Source organism: Ambystoma mexicanum, chromosome 7q, assembly GCF_040938575.1.
Source record: "Ambystoma mexicanum isolate Mex_15411 chromosome 7q, UKY_AmexF1_1, whole genome shotgun sequence".
Lineage (NCBI taxonomy): Eukaryota > Metazoa > Chordata > Amphibia > Caudata > Ambystomatidae > Ambystoma > Ambystoma mexicanum.
The window spans coordinates 730,342,061-730,361,264 of record NC_090941.1 but is presented as its reverse complement, the minus strand read 5'-3'; positions in this window follow the sequence as shown (position 1 = coordinate 730,361,264).

Sequence of the window (19,204 nt, the reverse complement as noted above, 5' to 3'; positions counted from 1 at the left end):
GACCTTCCCCTCTCTGTCCCTCTCTCCACTCCTCTCTCCTGGAGTGATCACTTTCTCCTATCCTCCCACCTCACCTTCCCTACCCCTCAGGCAAAGCCACCTTCATCACTGCCACCCTCCTTCTTGGTCTTCCGACCCATGAAGCGCGTGTCAGTTGAGGCTTTTGGCGCCACCTTCTCGCCCCCAACTCCCCCTTCGGCTGACTCCCACCCTGACACAGCCTTCTCCACTCTCCACTCTACTATATCTGATAGTCTTGACATCCTTGCCCCTGTCATGAGAATCAGCCTGAAGCCCAAAGCCAAATGTAACTCCTGGTATGACTCGAATCTCGTCACCCTAAAACGCAAGTGCAGGGTGGCAGAGAGGAAATGGCGTGCTTCATGTTCATCCTCTGACAAACTGGCCTGTCGCCTGCTCCAAAGGCGATACGGGCTCTCCGTTCTCACCAAGAAGAGAGCCCTTATCCAAGCCCGCATCTCTGCGGCATCTAACAATTCGGTCGAACTCTTTAAAATCTGCAAGGAGCTGGCCAACCCTGCTGCAGTCTCTACCTCTCCTGTCCCCTCCCAGGCCCTCTGCACAGCACTGGCCTCCCACTTCATTTAAAAAACTCAGGACATCCTATCCTCACTCTCCTCCTATCACCTCCCCCCCTCTATTCCCTGCTCTTCCTCTGGTCCTTCTGCAGCCACCCCTCCTCCCTCCTTCTCTGCCTTTCCCCTTTTCTCTGCTGACGAGGTTTCTCGACAAGTCAGATCTATGAAAGTCTCATCAAAACAAGTTCACCCCTGTTCCTCCAAAACTATAAAGGACCACATCGACTCCCTGGCTCCTGCCCTTGCTGACTTCTGCAATCACTCCTTCGCCTCTGGAATCTTCCCATCCCCCCTTAAGCACTCCCTTGTGCACCCTCTTCTTAAGAAACCCTCTTCCGACCCCTCCTGTCCGGCTAACTATCACCCAATCTCCATCACTCCCTTCCTGGACAAGCTCCTGGAGAAACTGGCCATCTCCCAGCTTAATATCCATGCTGAATCTGTTGGTAGTCTTCATGACCATCAGTCTGGCTTCAGAACTGCCAGAAGCACGGAAACTGCTCTCCTGAACATCCGCGAGGACCTGCTCTCGAACCTTGACTCTAACACTCAATGTGTTCTCATTTTGCTCAATCTCTCTTCCGCCTTTTCATACTGTCAACCATGCCATCCTGCTCAACCGTCTCCGTGATAAACTGGGTATCACTGGTCAGGCTCTGGCGTGGCTGACCTCTTTCCTCTCCTATCGACCCTCTGAGGTCCAACTGGGGTCCTTCCTCTCTGACATCTTGTTCTCTACCTGTGGTGTCCCCCAGGGATCTAACCTCTCTCCCTGGCTATTCAACCAGTATCTGTCACTCCTTGCCCACCGCATTGCTGCTCTCTGCCCCACCTTTCAGTGCTATGCGGATGATACCCAGCTCATTTTCAGGCTACCCTCGGCCTCCTCTTCTCCTTCCCTCATCTCTGACTGTCTGTCTGCTATCCAGGAATGGTGTGCCGCCAATGACCTCTGCCTTAATGCCAGTAAGACTGAGATTCTACTCATCGGCACATCCACTCCCTCCTTCCCTGCAGCTCTCTGGCCGGCCTCTGTTGGCCCTCTTCCTGGTCCTACCTGCAGGGCAAAAAAGCTCAGGGTCATCTTCGACTCCACACTTTCTTTCTCTCCTCACATATCTGACGTCTCTAAGAAGTCACAATACCAGCTGCACCTCCTCAGAGGTATCCTTCCTTTCCTCTCCTTCCCCCAGAAGCTCACTGTCTCCAGAGCCTTGGTTCTCTGGAAGCTGGACTACTGTAACAGCCTCTACTAAATATGCCTGCCTCTACTCTCCGCCCTATGCAACTCATCCAGAACAGGACTGTGAGACTTGTCCTTGGCCTTAAGCCCAGGGACTGTATCTCTCCAGGACTGGAATCTCTACACTGCCTCCCAGTGGCTGTGAGGATTAAGTTGAAAACCCTCTGCATTGTCCACAAGGCCTTCTGGTGCCTGGTGCCAAAATACCTTCAACGCTCTCTTCCTAAATATATTCCCTCTCGAGCTCTTCGCTCATCCGCCTCCAACTCCCTCAGGGTCAGTCGCTTCTCCAAGCAGCGAGTTGGGGGTAGATCTCTCTCCGCGGCTGGGGCCTCCCTCTGGAACAGCCTTCCTGCCTCCCTGAAACTTGACGAGAACCATCTCTGGTTCCGGAAGCACCTCAAAACCTTCCTCATTGCTTCTGCTTTCTCTCCCCCTCTCCCCTGCTAAATTACTGAAGCTGCACTGAATCTGCAACTGGGCCACTCACCAATCTCGGTCCTTGGCCCAGCCACTCTCCCCTTGCACTGCCTCCCTGGCAACCCCTGCACTGCGGGAATGTCTCTGTATCCCTACAGCCCCCCTTCCCAGCACTTGTTTGCACTTACCTTGCACTTGCCACCAGCTGGCCCTTATTATTTATCTTGTATTCTACTAACCCTGTACTGCACTTTCCCCTCTCCCTTTCCCCTTGCACTTTTCCCTTCCCTTCTACCCATGCACTTGCATGATCTGAATGACACCTGGCCTAGTAGGATCGTTGTCTATCTTCCCTTTGTTCCCCCCTCCCTGCCTCGTCGCGCCTTGAAACACTTGTGTATAGGCGCGTTACAAATACCATATCATTTCATATCATCATATTCACCTGGGCGTCATGGAAACTTCAGAGACTGACGAACTAGCCCAGTTACTGGGAGAATTACAGGCCGAGGTGCACTCCGCCCAGCAAGAAACTAACGCCCTTAGGAGGGAGTTGATTGTCACCAAGGACAGCACCAAAGAATTAGCCAGACAGTTGCTCCAAACACAGGCTGGGCAGGCTCCATTGCCAGGAAGTATTCCGACGGTTCCAGCCACATCCGTTAATCCAGTGCAAGTGGTCCTCCCTGGGGCAGTTCCTTTTGCCCCACCGGAACGTTTTACGGGGGACCCAAGAAAATATGCAGTATTTATGAACCAGTGCCGCCTCCATTTTCTTTGTAGACCCGGAGCCTTTCCTAACGATCAGTCGCGGGGTGCCTTCATTCTGTCATATCTGAGTGGCAGCGCCACAGATTGGTCCATACCGTTAGTAAGCCAGGATGACACACTCCTGCGGCATTTCAGGGGGTTTCAACAGGAGATGGAGAAGCTGTTTGCCCTACATACCCAGGGCCAAGCTCTGGATAAGGAACTTCTGTCCCTCCGCCAAGGCAGCCAAGATTTGTTGACATATATCGCCACTTTTAACAGACTTGTCACTGAAACTGGGTGGCCTGAGGAGAAACGAACAACGTTATTCCATGGAGGATTACGGGGGGAATTGAAAGACGTCTTAGCTCAGGTGGTACAACCCGCCAAAAGACTGTGCAGAGTTCATCTACCTAGCGGTACAGCTAGGCCACAGCCTGCAAGATCGAAGGACAGATTGAGCCAAAATGGAGAATCGGACTGTGTATGTACGCTCAAAGGAGAACAGTCTGCATTCATCAGTAAACACTTCAGAACCCATGCAAATTGGGGGGTTACGGAGCGCATGAAATAAGGGTGAAAGAGACAAAAGGAGACAACAGCAATTATGCCTTTACTGCGGGAAATCAGGTCACTTCCTCAGAGAATGTCCCGTAAAACCCCCTAGGAGAACAGTTGGAGCTACAGAGAAAGAAGGAGGAGAACAAGAGTCGGAAAACTTCCAGGCCTGGCAAGCGTAGAGGTCCATTTGTCGAGCGAAGGAAAAGAGCCACAGACCTCACACCTTGCCCTGCCTGTGATTTTGATCAGTCACCAACAACCGTCTCGGATGCATGCTGTAGAGGCATACATAGACAGTGGGGCCATTGGTAACTACATAGACCAAGGCCTGGCAACAAGGATGGGGCTTCCCCTCTGTCAGTAAATGACAACTGAGAAGGTCACCACTGTCGACGGCATGGAGATAGCTTCTGGTCTTGTAACTCATTGCACAGCAGAATGGACCCTTCTGTGCCAAGACGGACATCGGGAAGCCATTGCTTTCGACCTTATCAAGGCCCCTCAGTTCCGGGTGATTCTAGGGATGCCACGGTTGGTGGCTCACAATCCTAAAATCGACTGGTGAGCCAAGAAATTAGCCTTCTCCAATGAGTGTGCTCATGCGTGCTACCAAGTGGAAATGTCATCGTCTGACCCAGAGACACCTGTCCAAGATAAAGAAGCGTTGGTACTAAGTGTAACAAGTGTACTACCAAGCAAATACCACAATTTCCAAGACGTTTTCCAAAAAGAACAGGCTAATACCTACCCCCTCACAGGCCATATGACTGTCAGATCGACCTCGTACCTGGTGCACAAATCCCATTTAGTCGAATGTATGCTCTCACCGAACCTGAAAATCTCCACTTTAAATCATATCTGGACCAATACCTGGTAAACGGTTTTATCCGCCCGTCCAAATCCCTGGCAGCCTCGCCCCTATTCTTCGTACCCAAGAGGGAGGGGGACTTGAGAACGTGCATCGACCACTGCGCACTAAACCAGGTAACAGTTAAAAACCGTTCTCCTCTACCCCTTATCCCAGAACTGATGGACCAAGTCAAGGATGCCCAAATGTACACCAAATTGGACCTCAGGGGGGCATACCATCTCGTGCGTGTAAAGAAAGGAGACAAATGGAAGATCGCCTTTCGTACTAAGTATGGGCTGTATGAATATCAGGTGATGCCCTTTGGGCTTTGCAACACTCCCGCCATGTTCCAGTACTTCATGAACGATGTACTACAGGAATTGATCAACGTATGTGCCCTAGTTCACATCGACGACATCTTGGTGTACTCTTCTTCTAAACAGGACCATGTCAGGCACGTTCGCTCCGTCCTTGCAAAACTCCGACAGCATTAGCTATACGCCAAACTTGAAAAATGCTCCTTCCATGTCACCAAAGTCGAGTTCTTTGGTTTTGTCCTCAATCCCAGAGGCGTCCGGATGGATATGCACAAAGTAGACGCCATCCTTAGCTGGCTTGCTAGGCCATAAAGACTGCATATGGAAACTAAGGCACAATAACCATATACTAAAGTGACACGTCAGACACCAGGTTCGTTTTCCAAACAAGTCTGGTTTATTTCAAAGTATTCTCAGTCGGCCGACTGGGTCTCAACGCCTCACGGCGTGTGTTCCCAGACCTCGTGAGATGAGAGAGAGAGCAAGCAACCGTCAAGCAGCAATATATATACATTACATATAATCTTTACAAAGGCAATGCGATCCGCCCACAAACATGTCATTCAGGCTAGGGTTCGGTGACTGATAATCATGACAATTATGTCACGTTCTTACAAGTCTTCATTCAGCCTAAACATAGTTTTTTTAGCAAAGGCAGCAGAGACAGTTTTCTGTTATGGGGAACATAGAGCTTCTGGCTCCGCAAGGATATCGTGTTCTCAGCAGGGAAAACATTCCTTATTACGTTATCTGTATGACTTGGGTCATGAGCTAAAGGTCAGATAGTTCTGAAGCAGAAAATACCATTCTCCGCGAAGGAACACCGCTAAAAGAATATAATTAATGTTTTAACTGCTTTTTACTACAGCGTTTGCAAGGCAACCCGGCACCTGGTCCGCTGATTAGAAACGGCTTCTGCTCTACTTCAAGGACTTAGTGAGAGAGAAAAACACTGTAATTCTGTACAGTTTGACATTCCTGTCTGTGTTAGTGTTTCAGCGTTCAAGCCGTGACCTCGCACTGTGTGCGAGTTCAAAGCATAGAATACATTTGCAAAGCATTTTGACAGAAAGGAAAAAAGCAAATGGCTGACATTATACAAAATGGATGCCCTTTGGCTACATTGACGATTCTTTGATCGCGATGTTTGTCACAAGATGCGATTGGTTTCAGGCCAACATATCATACATATCATTCGACTATAGGGTTACATTTCTTGTCTAACAGGCCATCACCATCTTCAATCAAAGGTGTCCAAAGTATGCTCGGCTTTGCGAACTTTTATCGCCGATTCATCCAGGGTTTCTCACAGATTGTGTACCCGATCACTTCTTTATTATGAAAAAGCAACAAACAGTTCCAATGGACAGCAAAGGCGGAGAAGGCCTTCCAGGAACTCAAGAAAAGATTTACCTCAGCCCCAGTGTTACAACACCCCCAACCAGATCTCCCATATATGGTGGAAACAGATGCCTCCAGCATGGCAACGGGGGCTGTTCTTTCCCAAAGGGATCCCGAAACAGGCCAGTTACATCACGTGGCCTTTTGGTTGCAAAGATTTACTACACCTGAACTTGACTATGCAATAACAGACAAGCAACTCCTAGCGATCAAGGCAGCCTTTAAGGCTTGCAGCATTACCTCCTAGGCACCAGACATACCATCACAGTAATCACCAACCATCGCAACCTACAATACCTCAAGACGGCAAAGGCTCAATCATCCCATCAACTCCGATGGGCTTTATTCTTTGCAGAATATGATTACATAATCACGTACCGACCTGGAGTCCAGAACGGAAAAGCCGACGCCTTATACCGCAGGGGTATTTATGAGAATGCATATTCAACCCCAGACCTGGTGGCCATTATTCCAGGTGACAAACTACTAGGACTTACAACAACATTATCGCTGGACGAACTCCAAAAGTAAATTCAGCTCCTAATGAACACCAAGGCTCTACAAGACTGGACCACTCAAGGTGAACATTACCCAACAAAGAACCAACTCCCGTATTTCAGAGGGCGTTTATATCTACCGAATAAGGCAATACAAGAACAAGTCATTTCTGGTTATCACGGCACCCTGATATAAGGACATCCAGGAATTGCCAAGAAGACCCTAGCCAAGGTGAAAAGAAATTATTGGTGGCCGACCTGGTGAAAGGACATTACACAGTTTATTCTGTCATGTGGCATTTGTGCACAGAATAAATCCCAGAAACAAAGACCTGTGGGCCTTCTTCAACCCCTGGAAATTCCACCTGCACTTTGGCACACACTCTCCCTCGATTTCATCACAGATCTGCCTCCCTGTCAAGGGTTCAACACTATCCTAGTGGTTGTTGAGCTATTCTCTAAAATGGCCCATTTCATTCCGCTTAAGGGTCTACCAAACACATCCAGTCTGGCAAAGGTGTTTTTAGAGCAAATCGTAGGATTACATGGTTTCCCCTCCGTCCTTTATTTCTGACCGAGGGAGTCAGTTTGTGTCTAACCTCTGGAGGAAGAGTTGTGCAATTGTCCAAATCAATATTCGTCTGTCCACTAGTCACCATCCCCAAACTGATAGCCAAACCGAGCGGACGAATCAGACACTAGAGCAATACCTATGGTGCATGTTACATCAAGTGGAAGAAAGCTGGAAGGATGTGCTGTGGATAGCCTAATATGCCTACAACAACTTGCTACACACCAGTACCGGACAGAGTCTATTCTATACCGTATATGGAAGGCACCCACGTACTTCCAAATTAGATACTCCCATGGCCTTGGAAATGCCTGCGGTGAAGACTTTACATACAACCATCACTCAAGCCTTCAAAAAGGCAGCAGAACACTTGATCCAAGCCAAAGAAAGACAGAAAAGATTTTCTGATCAACACCAAAGAAAAGCCCCAGACCACCAAGTCGGAGATGAAGTCTGGTTGGCGTCTTGGCACGTGCCCATAAGATGAGCTCGAATTTCGTCCCAGATATATAGGGCCCTATACCATCAAGGCTATTATAAATCCCGTGGCAGTAAAACTAGCTTTACCACCAAATATGCAGATCCACCCCGTATTCGACGTGTCACTCTTAAAACCTGTTCAGCCCTGAACTCGGGTCAAAACACCACCAAATCCAGTACTGGTTAACGGAGAACCCGAATTTGAATTCAAGGACATCCTAGATTCTAAACTCACCATGTCCAAGTTATATTACTTAGTGGACTGGAAGGGATATGGCCCTCAGGGCAGGACATGGGAGCCTAGTGAGCACGTCCATGCGCCACGCCTGGTAAGACGATTTCATCGGAACCATCCGACCAAACCAGGGCCGGATGGAGGAAGTACCTTGAGAGGGGCCTTAGGGGGGAGTGCTGTCACGATCCATGCCCCTGACCCCCTCAGGTATAACAGCCCCCTGGCAGCAGTGGGGCTAAAGCCCTTCACACTGGCCCCAAGGGCCTTAAAACTCCATCAGAAACATACATGGAGTAAGTCCTGGCGCCTTGGTGCCAGGCTCATTATCAGGAATAAAGCAATACCAATTTTGGACCTTAATCCAACATGGAGGCCTATTACACAGCTCAGTTCTTTAGAACCAAGCAATGCGGTCTAGTGTTTTGGGTGTGGCTGGGCCTGGAACTACTTGGCCTGGAACTACTTTACCTGGGCTATTTAAACCACACCCAAACAGCAGAACACACTTTGCGTTATTCTGCACTCCTGCAGCGTAATGCTCACCATGTCCAGCTCCTGCTCATCTGCTTCTCCGGCAGCCCGATCCTGAAGCCCTAGATCTGGATTCCATTAATAACCTGGAAGAACAAGAACAGAATTAGCAAGCAAGAACACTTACCAGTGAAGTAACCGGCCTAGAATCCATCCTGCACTTTGATTACCTCGCCCATCTCCAGAGTTCGCCGCAACCTGCAAAGGTGAAGAAACAAGGACAGCATTAGTAACAATTCTTACCTGAGCAAGCAGCGAGTCCTGACAGCACCCTGTGCTTCTCTTACCTCGCCCATTTCCGGGTTTCACTGCAACCTGCAAGGGAGAAGGAACAAGGTCAGCATTAACAAAGCACTTACCTGGGCAAGCAGCAATTTGATCGCTCATCACTCCGGAACATCACCGCAACTTGTACAAAGAAGAGAAGAGAACACAGGTTAGCAATTAACATCAATAGCCAGCGCACCGCTCCGCTCATCAATAACTCACCATGGTCTTCACCATCGGCACAGCAACTCCAAGATCGCAACCATCCCTGGGAAAACAAAAGGAGACATTGGTAGGCAACAGCGTAATGGATCAAGACATTGAGAAGACAGAGAAAACGGAGGGAAAGAAAGAGACAGACTAAAGACGGAAAAGACATTATAGCTCACCTGGAAGACAGCAAGCAGAGTCGGAGTCACAGCTGGTCTGGACCTGACATAAGGGCACACGGACCTGTGAAGCAACTAGGTCCATGGAACGTCTGCACCAACCACGCGCCCCTGCACAGATACACAGGACGGAGAGTTCAATGCACAAAAACCTAAGGTGAGCAATAACCCCAAGGGAGGGGATTTGGACCAGAGAGGTGGGAGTCCTCCCATCACAGAACCAGTATCTTAACCCTCCATTCTCCTGTCATAGGCGCTATCCAACATCTGGTACATAACCAAGTAGAGAGGGGTCCAGGATAGCACTTAGACCTCCATCCAGTATCGTGTGGTGCCCCCGTAGATACCAGATGAGCGTAACAAGTATATCTCAAGTGTCTCTTCACAGACGTCCTGAAGATAAGAGCCCTATTGATGTGGCTCACTTTTGAAGGATGGACAGAGTTCCGGGTAAAGGACCCCTGATTACAGCTCCTCTGAGGGCTGCCGTAGCAAAGTCATTGAATTACAGGGACCGAGATGCAATCTTGCAGGACGAACAGAGATCTGTAGCCTATAAAGTGGCTGGTATGCATGTATTGGTGTTTCCAGATTTTACTCAAGAGGTTTAGAAGCAATGTAAATCATATGATGCAGTGAGGAGGAGGCTTTACGATCTCGTGCTGAAATACATGATGTTCTTCCTTTCAAACCTGAAAATACTGGTGTATGGCAGCTCGCATTTTTTACCAACGTCCAAATGAAGTATGTGACTGGTTACCCTCTGAATACGGGACTAGTGCTACGGCTGGGCATGGGACAAGTTGTGTATCAAGACCTGGAAGAGAGACCATGCTCCACCCTACAGAGAGTCCTAAGGTGGGACCATCTTCAGGAAGAATCTGTGTTAGTACCGATGAAACTTGCAAGCTGAGGGATGAACTGGTTAATCGGAAACCTGGCCATGACCCGGAGCAGGAGGTGGCAAACAATGAGAATGTGAGCCCAGAGGAGCCAGAGAACAATGGTTTGAAGAGGGGCTTGGGGTCCCGAGATCCCCCCCTCCACCCTCCTATGTTCATGACAAGACAAAAGGCTAAGACATGCCTGCAGCCACCCATCATATTTCAGACTAATCCCAAGTACACCAATGAGTGACAAGTACACTGAAAGGTATCCTCTAAGCCAGCCATACAGACTGAATACTGCACACATCTTCACAGGCATAGGAGAAGAAAAAAAGATTGTGGAAGGAAATACCCTCATGGACTGTCTCGACTAAAGCACCAAGAACCCATGATGCTGATATCACTAGTGACATCACGAGGTAGCAGTGATAGACATGAAGCACACCCAGTCCAGCACTGCATCATACAAACACACACTCATATACATGAAGAACATAAGTGCACCGTTCTTTAGCTAGAGGATAGATACATGTACATACTGTCATTGCTTTTATTATGTTGTCATTAGTCAAATGCAGTAATGCAGAACTGCAAAGCACAAGAGATCCTGAGCAAGCTTGCAGATGCTTAACGTAAATAACGCTATGGAACTATATATATCGCTATGGGATATATATGGACCTGATAGGACCAAGTGTGACTAACATTTAGAGAACGTAGCATGACATGGACAGTGTACAAAGCACATTATAAGGCTTAGGAAAATTACAGCAGGCCTCAAGCCACTGAACATGAGATGAGCCGAGCTGACTGAGGCTGCACAGAAAGCAAGACATGCAAGACAGGCCCACAGCCAAGGTCAGACATATTCAAATCTCCAGATGACAAGGGGACCGGCTGCAGAGAAACAGAATAAATCCTCATAATTGTGAGGCGTAGAGCTCAATTTTGTGGTCTCTGAAAACGTGGTTCAGCCGAATGAGACAATGGACAGTCTTCCAAGGTGGGAAAGTGGAGCCGATCCCAGCAAGCCAGATGCAGGCTGCAACAAATGTTGCAACATAAGAAGAATATTCTCATAGGCAAAGGTGGTATACACAAGTTACAATCAGGACACATAACCTTTCACATCACCTTGAAGAGGTGCACAGCAAGCTGAGAAACAATTCTGGTCCCAGGCCTGGGGAGATCAGCCCTAACCAATCACAGTTTAGAAACCTAGGGGTGGATGGCAAGGGGCAAGAACCAATGGTAAGCCCACTACTCTGCAACAATGTAATAGAGTTTTTGGGGTTGGGTCAGGCCAGCCACCTGATATGTAATAGGCAGTAGAATAACTCCTCTAGGGTCCCCTATATGTAGTAGAGACTCTCAATACCAAATCCCTCAAGCTGATAGATTTTTATAGGAAGGGCCCAAGTGATGACGCCAGAGTGATATTACTTGCACCCTGGAATATTGAGATGTACCAGAATCTTCCTGTGCTCTTGTATTGATCCATGTTGATTTTATTTGCAATAAACCGCAGTTCTAATCGTCATTGACTGAGTCCTACATTTGTTCCTGTAAGGGTGTTGGGCCCTCCAAGTCCGCACACCCCCAGCCAGACTCTGGCATACCTGGGAGTCCCTCCCAAAAAGTTGGTAGCAGAGGATGAATGGCTGCGCCAGCCCGGCATGCAGCCGTCTCCTCAGCCGAAGAACCTGAGAGGCTGCAGGACCCTTGCATATTTTGAGTAAGAAGGGCAACACGTACTGGTGGAAGGGCCATCTGGGGCCAGCTTGGAGAATATCCTGCCCAAAGACAACAAGGCATCCAGGCAGACCAGGACAGGGAAGTGGTGCTTTGGGGGACGCGGCAGCCGAGCAGCGCCAACAGACCACGGAGTGTAAGTATTGACCCAGGCACATGGCAACTGTGGGTGTGAGGGAGGGTATTGAGTATTGTGGAGTACCATTGAGTATTGTAGAGTATTGTCAAAGTATTATTTAGCATTGTCAAAGGTTAGTAGGGACAGAAGCGAAGGTAGATGACATTATATGTGGTTAGGGCACATTTGAGCTTAGAGGTAAATGGTTCTGATGAACAACCTAGACTGTCGACTCAAAGGCTCAGATGACAGGAGTAAATAAATAGTGATTTTCTGTGGGTTGGACGTATTAGCTCGGGTCATAGATGACATTACCCCTGTAAGGTTTAGCCAGGGAACTGACCTAGAGTGTGGAAGGTGATTCGACTGGTTAAGTCTCAAGGAGGTGTATTATTTGCTAGGCGATGCAGCAGGTACAGATCAAATACAAGAGACTATTGGTATATTCTACCTGGAGGCGGGGAGATAGATGTGGGGTTTGTGTTGGGTTTTTATGTACTCTGGGGGTAACAGGCTCTAACAGTGTGCACACAGTATTTGATTTTTTAGCACTGCCTTGTTTAGTAAATTGGTGACGTCATCCGTAGGCTTGCACGTAGGACACAAAAAACACGAGACAGTGAAGAGCAAGCATTGGACAACTTGGGATTGACAGACGAGGTGAATGACTGACAGTGCGTGGTAAAGCACGTGTGCAAGATTGTGGGTGTACCTAAGGAGGCACCAAGTTTGTAAAAAGGGCGGGCCGCTGGACACACCTGACAGGTTGTGGAGCCAGGGAGGCTAGTAGTGATTGAACAACATTGTGACTACATTGTGTTCCTTCCTTAACAGCAGATTATCGAAACCCTCAATTTGAGGTCAGGTAAACGCAAGAGCAATGTACCAAGGGACGTGTGGGGGTGACACACCCCTACAGCACCTGTGTAAGACACTCCCACCTTACAAGGACAAATCTGCAAGTAAAGCATGAAATGGTCTAAAGGCTCTGAGTGAAAGTTACCTAAACCATGGCCACCTTGCGGAAGTTTCTCCAAAGATGTGCAGCAATCTCTACTGACACATATACAGGGCACCTATAAGGGGGATGAAGCTAGCAAGCCGTATGGCTATATTCGAGCTTTGGAGCATGTTTCAAGGTGGAGAAGGGGACACAGCAGGGCGTTAGTGGATGCTGAGCCAGCAGAAGGTGCAGGGGCCCGCGGTCCCTCTCTCCACTCCTCCACACATCCCTCCAAGAGTGGTCTCCGATGGCAAGGACGATGAGCAAGGGATGTACCCACTAAAAGAATTATGAACAGCAGAGGGGTATTCAAATCCGACATATAAACCACCACCATATACTAGGGAGGGGGGGCAGAGAGGTGCAGGGCAGCTGACTACTGGGCGAGGAGCAAGCAGTGAGGTGCAGAAAAACACTGAGGAGGGGCTAGGTAACATAGCCACTAACAAATGGATAGGGGGACAGATACTCTTGATGCTGGAAGGGAAGACAGATGAGGAGCCCGAGGGGCAACCAAGGCAATAGAAGGCTTGAGGGGAGCAGCGAAGCAGCAGACTGGGCTGAGATAATGGAGGAAACGGACAGGAAGGAGCAGGAAAGAGAAGAGAGATTGGAGAGAGAGGTCAGGGAGATGAGAAGAGAGGAAGAGAAGGAGGAGCAGGTGTGGAAAGAAAGAAGAGAGGATAGAAAGGGATCATAGAGAGAGGAAGTGAGAGGAATGGGAACAGTGGGACAGGAAGGTAAAAGAAGTAGGGGAGATCGAGAGGTGGTGAGAGGTAGCGGAGCAGGAAAAACGCAAGTTGATTGAGAGGGAACAAAGTAAGTTGCAGGTGGACAGATTGGCAATCGAACAAACACACAAGGAGGAGGACAAGCGACCAATAAGAGCTGTAAAGGCACAATTTACAGTTGATAGGGGACATGACAGAGGTGAGGGGGGCAGAGCAGAACCAGACAGCACAAGCACACTGAGTAGGACTGCCACGGTATCAGGCGGAGCAGGCCTAGGAGCCAGGGGGGGAGGAAGCAGATACAACTTCCAAGATATCGACATTAACTTGAAACCCACCACAGACAGGAAAACTAGAAGGCTGAGCTTCATAGATGACTTTTGCAGTACCATGGGCTTGGGGTCAGATAATGAGGGATGGTACAGTGGGAACGACAGGGGGAACTACATAGGCCCCAATTGACAGGGACAGGTGCAGACAAACGAGTGACATGGGAGAGTGGGGCTGGCACAGGGCAAAAAGGAGGAGGCAAGGATGAGCGCACCCCATGGTCAGTGGGCAAACTATGCAATATCGATGATCTAGCACCATATGTACACAGATGTAGAGACCTCAAAGTACGAAGGAAGGTGGAGACTGCTATAGTATGCTCAAGAGATAGGCTAATGGGGGGAACTAGATAACAAGGTTCAAATACCCATAACAGAACCCATAGATGTATACACAGACATCAGAGATGCGGACAGAGAGGTCAAACTGACTAGAAGTGTGAATGGGGAGGTAGGGTTCACACAGATGCCCTTACTGGAAAAAGGAGGGAGTGACCTCAGAATATGCCATGGAAGCATATCAACAAGGAGAACATGAGGTGCAGGTTACCCTCGGTATCAGTAGGGGCTGGGAAGTGGATATATGAAATGGAAAGGTTGACGGCAGGCCAGAGGTTAGCAGTGGGGAACATGAAAGGACTGGTAGTGGCGATCCTCAGGGAAGCTGCTGATGATGTATGGAAAAGGGTGGGGTTTCCCTGAGTGACCACCCAGAACACGGTGCACAATGGTTCGCCATTAGCAAATTGCAGGGACCAATTATGGACGTCAAGATGGGGCCCGACAAAGATCCCTTACACTATATTCAGGCGATCCAAGAGTTTTGGCGCCTCGAAACTCAAGAACCATTCCACAAAACTATAGCAGTGTTCTACCATATATCATTCCAGGGATTACCCAAACCGGTTCAAAAGCAGCTGAAGAAGATAGTGGGCATGGAGGCAAAACCTTGGCCGGAAATACAGCTTACGATAGTACACCACTTTAGGCTATTGCAGGAGAAAATTCGGAAGAAGGCTGAGGACAGAAAGCTAGAGGAAGTGAAACTAGTGCAGAAAAAAACAATTGAAGTCTGCCATGGAAGGGGCGATACAGACAAGCATTAGCACACAGGGAGCACAGCTGCAGCAGTACACACCATCGCCCGCAGGGGGGAGGATTCATGGGGCGTGGAAACATGCAGCAAGGGTTTTGATGAAGAGGGGGGCCAGCGGGAGGATGCGGCTATGGTCCACAGATACACCAAAACCAAGGGGACTTCCCAGGAGAGTTTCGACTATAAGGGCCACAGATGCAGCAGGGCCAAGGGGATTATGCAGGGGTTTTCCAAGGGCAAGGGAGGGAACCACCACAGTGTTGGGCGTGCAGGCGGATAGGACACATTTCAAGAGCTTGTAGAAGCAGGGTGATGCAGCAGAATTGGGGAGCGCACTATAAACAGACATATCAAGGGGACCAGGATGACCAGTAGACACAAGACCAACACCCTCAACAGCAAGGACAGATATAGAGCACACCCCAGCAGGCACTGCAAATGCAGGCACCCATACCATAGATGCAAGCACCTGTACCACAGTATTTGCAAGCACCACAGATGTGAGGAAGCACGCAGCAGTCGCCACAGATACAAGACAGCATGCAGCAGAAAGACAGCACAGTGTCACACATGGACTCCATGGCAACAGTCCCCATTAGAAAACTGGGAGGTGTCCCCACGGTGGGGAACAACCTCTTTGCAGGAAACGGGATGTCCTAATACCCTCGATAGGACAGCCCACAGACGGACTTGATGTGTTCCATCTTGCCAATCACACCCAACCCTGTGGAGGAAACTGACATAGGGGTGATGATAGGTGACAAGATGTTTTCCTTACTTGTAGATACAGGGGCGACTAGGTCCTGCATCTGAGAAGGAGCATTTAGATTGTCAGGTGATGCCATGAATATGGTTCTCTGGGGCTCGGGAAGTGGTTCCTTTCACAGACAATATTTCACTTTCAATAGGGGAACATGGCTTATCTCAGCCATTACTTTACTATCGGCAGACGCCTGTAAATATATTGGGACGAGATATCATGAGCAGACTAAACATGACAATTTCATTCACAGACAAGGGGATAGTATGCTCCACACCAGGAATACACATGCTCAATGTTAGAGAGGTAATTCAAGCCTATTGCGGACAGATGGTACTGAGGGGGTGCCAGTAGACGAGGAGCTGTTCCAGTATGGGACTGAGATTGCAATTGCATGGCTCCCAGGGATTGCAGGTAAGATGTGGCGTGTCCCAAATGAGTATCTGTTCAGACCAGAGATACCATTGGATTAGGCAGAAGGGACAATAGTTTCAATTTAGTTGGAGGCAGTGGTTGTGAGATACGGTAGATAGCAGTATGAGGGATGTACAACACAGGACCACCATGGCGAGCAGTGATTGCGGTGCCAGAAGGGTGCAGGCTGGCGACAGTGACAAATGAAGAACTATTTAGGGATGAAAGGTCAAAGGCTGAGATGGTGTTCAAGATGAGTGTAACTTCTTGGCTGATAATACACTACAGAGAGGTACCACAGAGGATGGCAATGGCGCTGAAGGCACCACCCTCCTTCTGGGAGGAGGATCTGGCCAAGGTGCCCAGCATCCTATGTACCACACGTCCCTATGATGTGGGGCTTCTGAAAGGAATAGTGGGAGAGAAGATAAAGCTTAATCCAGGAGAAATGTCACCCAGAGTAAAACAGTATCCACTTACAAAAGAAGCAGATGAGGGCATTTATAAAACAATTGCAGCACCAGTGGAGCCAGGCATTCTAGTACCATCAGAATCCCCATGCATCACAGCGGTGTACACAGTTAAAAACTCAAAAGGGGGGTTGTGGTGTTTCATCTGGGATTTGCGCCCCCTAAACCACATTGAAGAAGCAGAGTATCCTCTGGTTCCAAATCCAGCAACGATTTCGTGCAGCTTTCCATTGGAATCTGCCTGCTTCACAGTCATAGACTTGAAGAATGCATTTTTCTCAGTACCATTACAGTCAGTCGCGCAAGACTTGACTTCCTTCATGTATAGAAACCAGATGTGGAAATATACAAAACTTCCCCAAGGGTACTGCAAGTCAGCCTCCATATTCAATAGGGTCCTCCAGGTGGACTTAAGCAACGTACAGATTGAGAGCACATTCCTGCAGTACGTAGATGACATTTTGATTTGCAGCACAACAGAAGACAAGTGTAGAGAGGACTCAGTGCACATGCTGACAGTGTTTGCTGACAAGGGAATCAAGGTGGACAAGGCCAAGCTGCAGTACTGTCAGAAGGAAGTGCTGCACATTGGACAGCCGATTTCACAAAATGGTCGATAGATCACATCAGAAAAGGCAGAGACAATACGCAGGACAGCCAAACCCACAACAGTGAGAGAAATGCAGCACTTTTAGGGGTTGTGCAATTACTGCAGAGCACATGTTTTTGACTGCAGCACTTATGCAAGGACCTTACTGTGCTCTCTGAAAGAAGCACAGAAGGGACACAAGACAATAATCTGGACAACATAGATGACTGAGACATTCAACGAACTGAAAGAATCAACACGCACAGCTCCAGTGCTAGGGATCTCACATTACAAACAGGAATTATTCCTGTTTTCACACACTGATGTTGTGGTAATGAAGGCAGTACTGACACAGAAGTCAAGCTCAGGGCACAAGCCCATAACATACTACAGTGGAAAACTTGACCCATTAATGAGAGGATGCTACCAGTGTGAACAAGCTTTGGCTGCTGCCACATTCACTGCAGAGAAATCAGCAGAAACTACCATGGGGTGCACTACCACCCTACGTGGAGCACACCCACTTTGAGATACTGTAGAAGCCAAAGAGCACACTGAATACACAAAGAGCTTCAGGGTATGAAGTGATACTATCAAACGCATCAATAAAGATAGTGAGGTGGAGCCTTGTTAACCCAGCATTTTTCGTAGCAGATATCTTACAAGAAGGTGACTATGCACCCGACTGCACAGAGAAGATACAGGAATTCAGTGACACTCGCAAAGTACATGAGAATGCACTTGAGAGGGGAGACATGCTGTACATTGATGGGTCATCGACAATTGACCAGACAGATGGGGTCAGGCATACAGGAACTGCAGCAGTACAGTTGAGGGAAGATGGAACAAGTGCGGTAGTAGCAAGTGCCTGATTGCCAACACATTATTAAGCCCAAGCAGCAGAGCTAGTAGCCCTAATACTGGCATTGGAGCATAGCAAAGGGAAGGAGGTGACAGTGTACTCTGACTCTGTCAATGTGACGTCAATAGTACACTCAGGACTGGTGCAATGGTTGAGAAGAGGTTTCAGGAGAGCAGATGGGACACCTGTACAGCATGCACTTTTATTGGGTAGACTGATTGAAGTTATATACTATCCCGCACAGATACCCATAGTCAGGTGCCAGGGACACACCCAAGGGGAGGATCCTATTTCAAGGGGAAACAAAGAAGCAGACTCAGAAGCAAAATGTGCAGCCAATTTCGGAGAGCTACTAGAAACGGAGGCAGCCTCACATGCCCAAGACTATGCAAGGAACATGGTGCTGAAGGAGGGGTGCAATGCATTGGCAGAAACACTGATTATGGAGTTGCTGGGAACTGCACCATGGGAGGAGAAAGAGCTGTGGACAAGGAAAGGATGTACAATAGATCTCCGACAGATGCCCTCTGGTGGCAGAACAACACGGGGAAAGAGGTAATGCAACTAGCACTATTGAAAATTGCATTGACACATTTACACTATACAACACACACAGGGAAAGAGGTAATTGCTAACCACATTGGAGAAACATGGTTCTGTCCTAATTTGGTACACTACATAGTTGAATCTTTAAGTACTTGTTTGACATGTAAGCAATTCACAGCAGCACCTACATTGAGAGTTATAAGAGGAGCCATACCTCAACCAGCAGGCCCATTCCAGCATCTACATGTCAATTATGTTGACATGATCCAAGTGTGTCAGGGATACCACTACTTGATAGTGGTTGTATGGCCATTCTCTAGCTGGATTGAGACAGGTCCCTGTTCACATCCTGATGCTCTCAGAACAGTGTAGTTCCTGCTCCGAGAAGTATATCCAAGGTGGGGTCTGTGTGAGGACCTGCTGTCCGACAATGGCCCTCAATTCACCAATGAGATATTCAAGCACATAACAACCTTGCCCAGCATTCATCATAAGTTCTCCTGTGCATACCACCTGCAAGCAAATGGGGTGTGTGA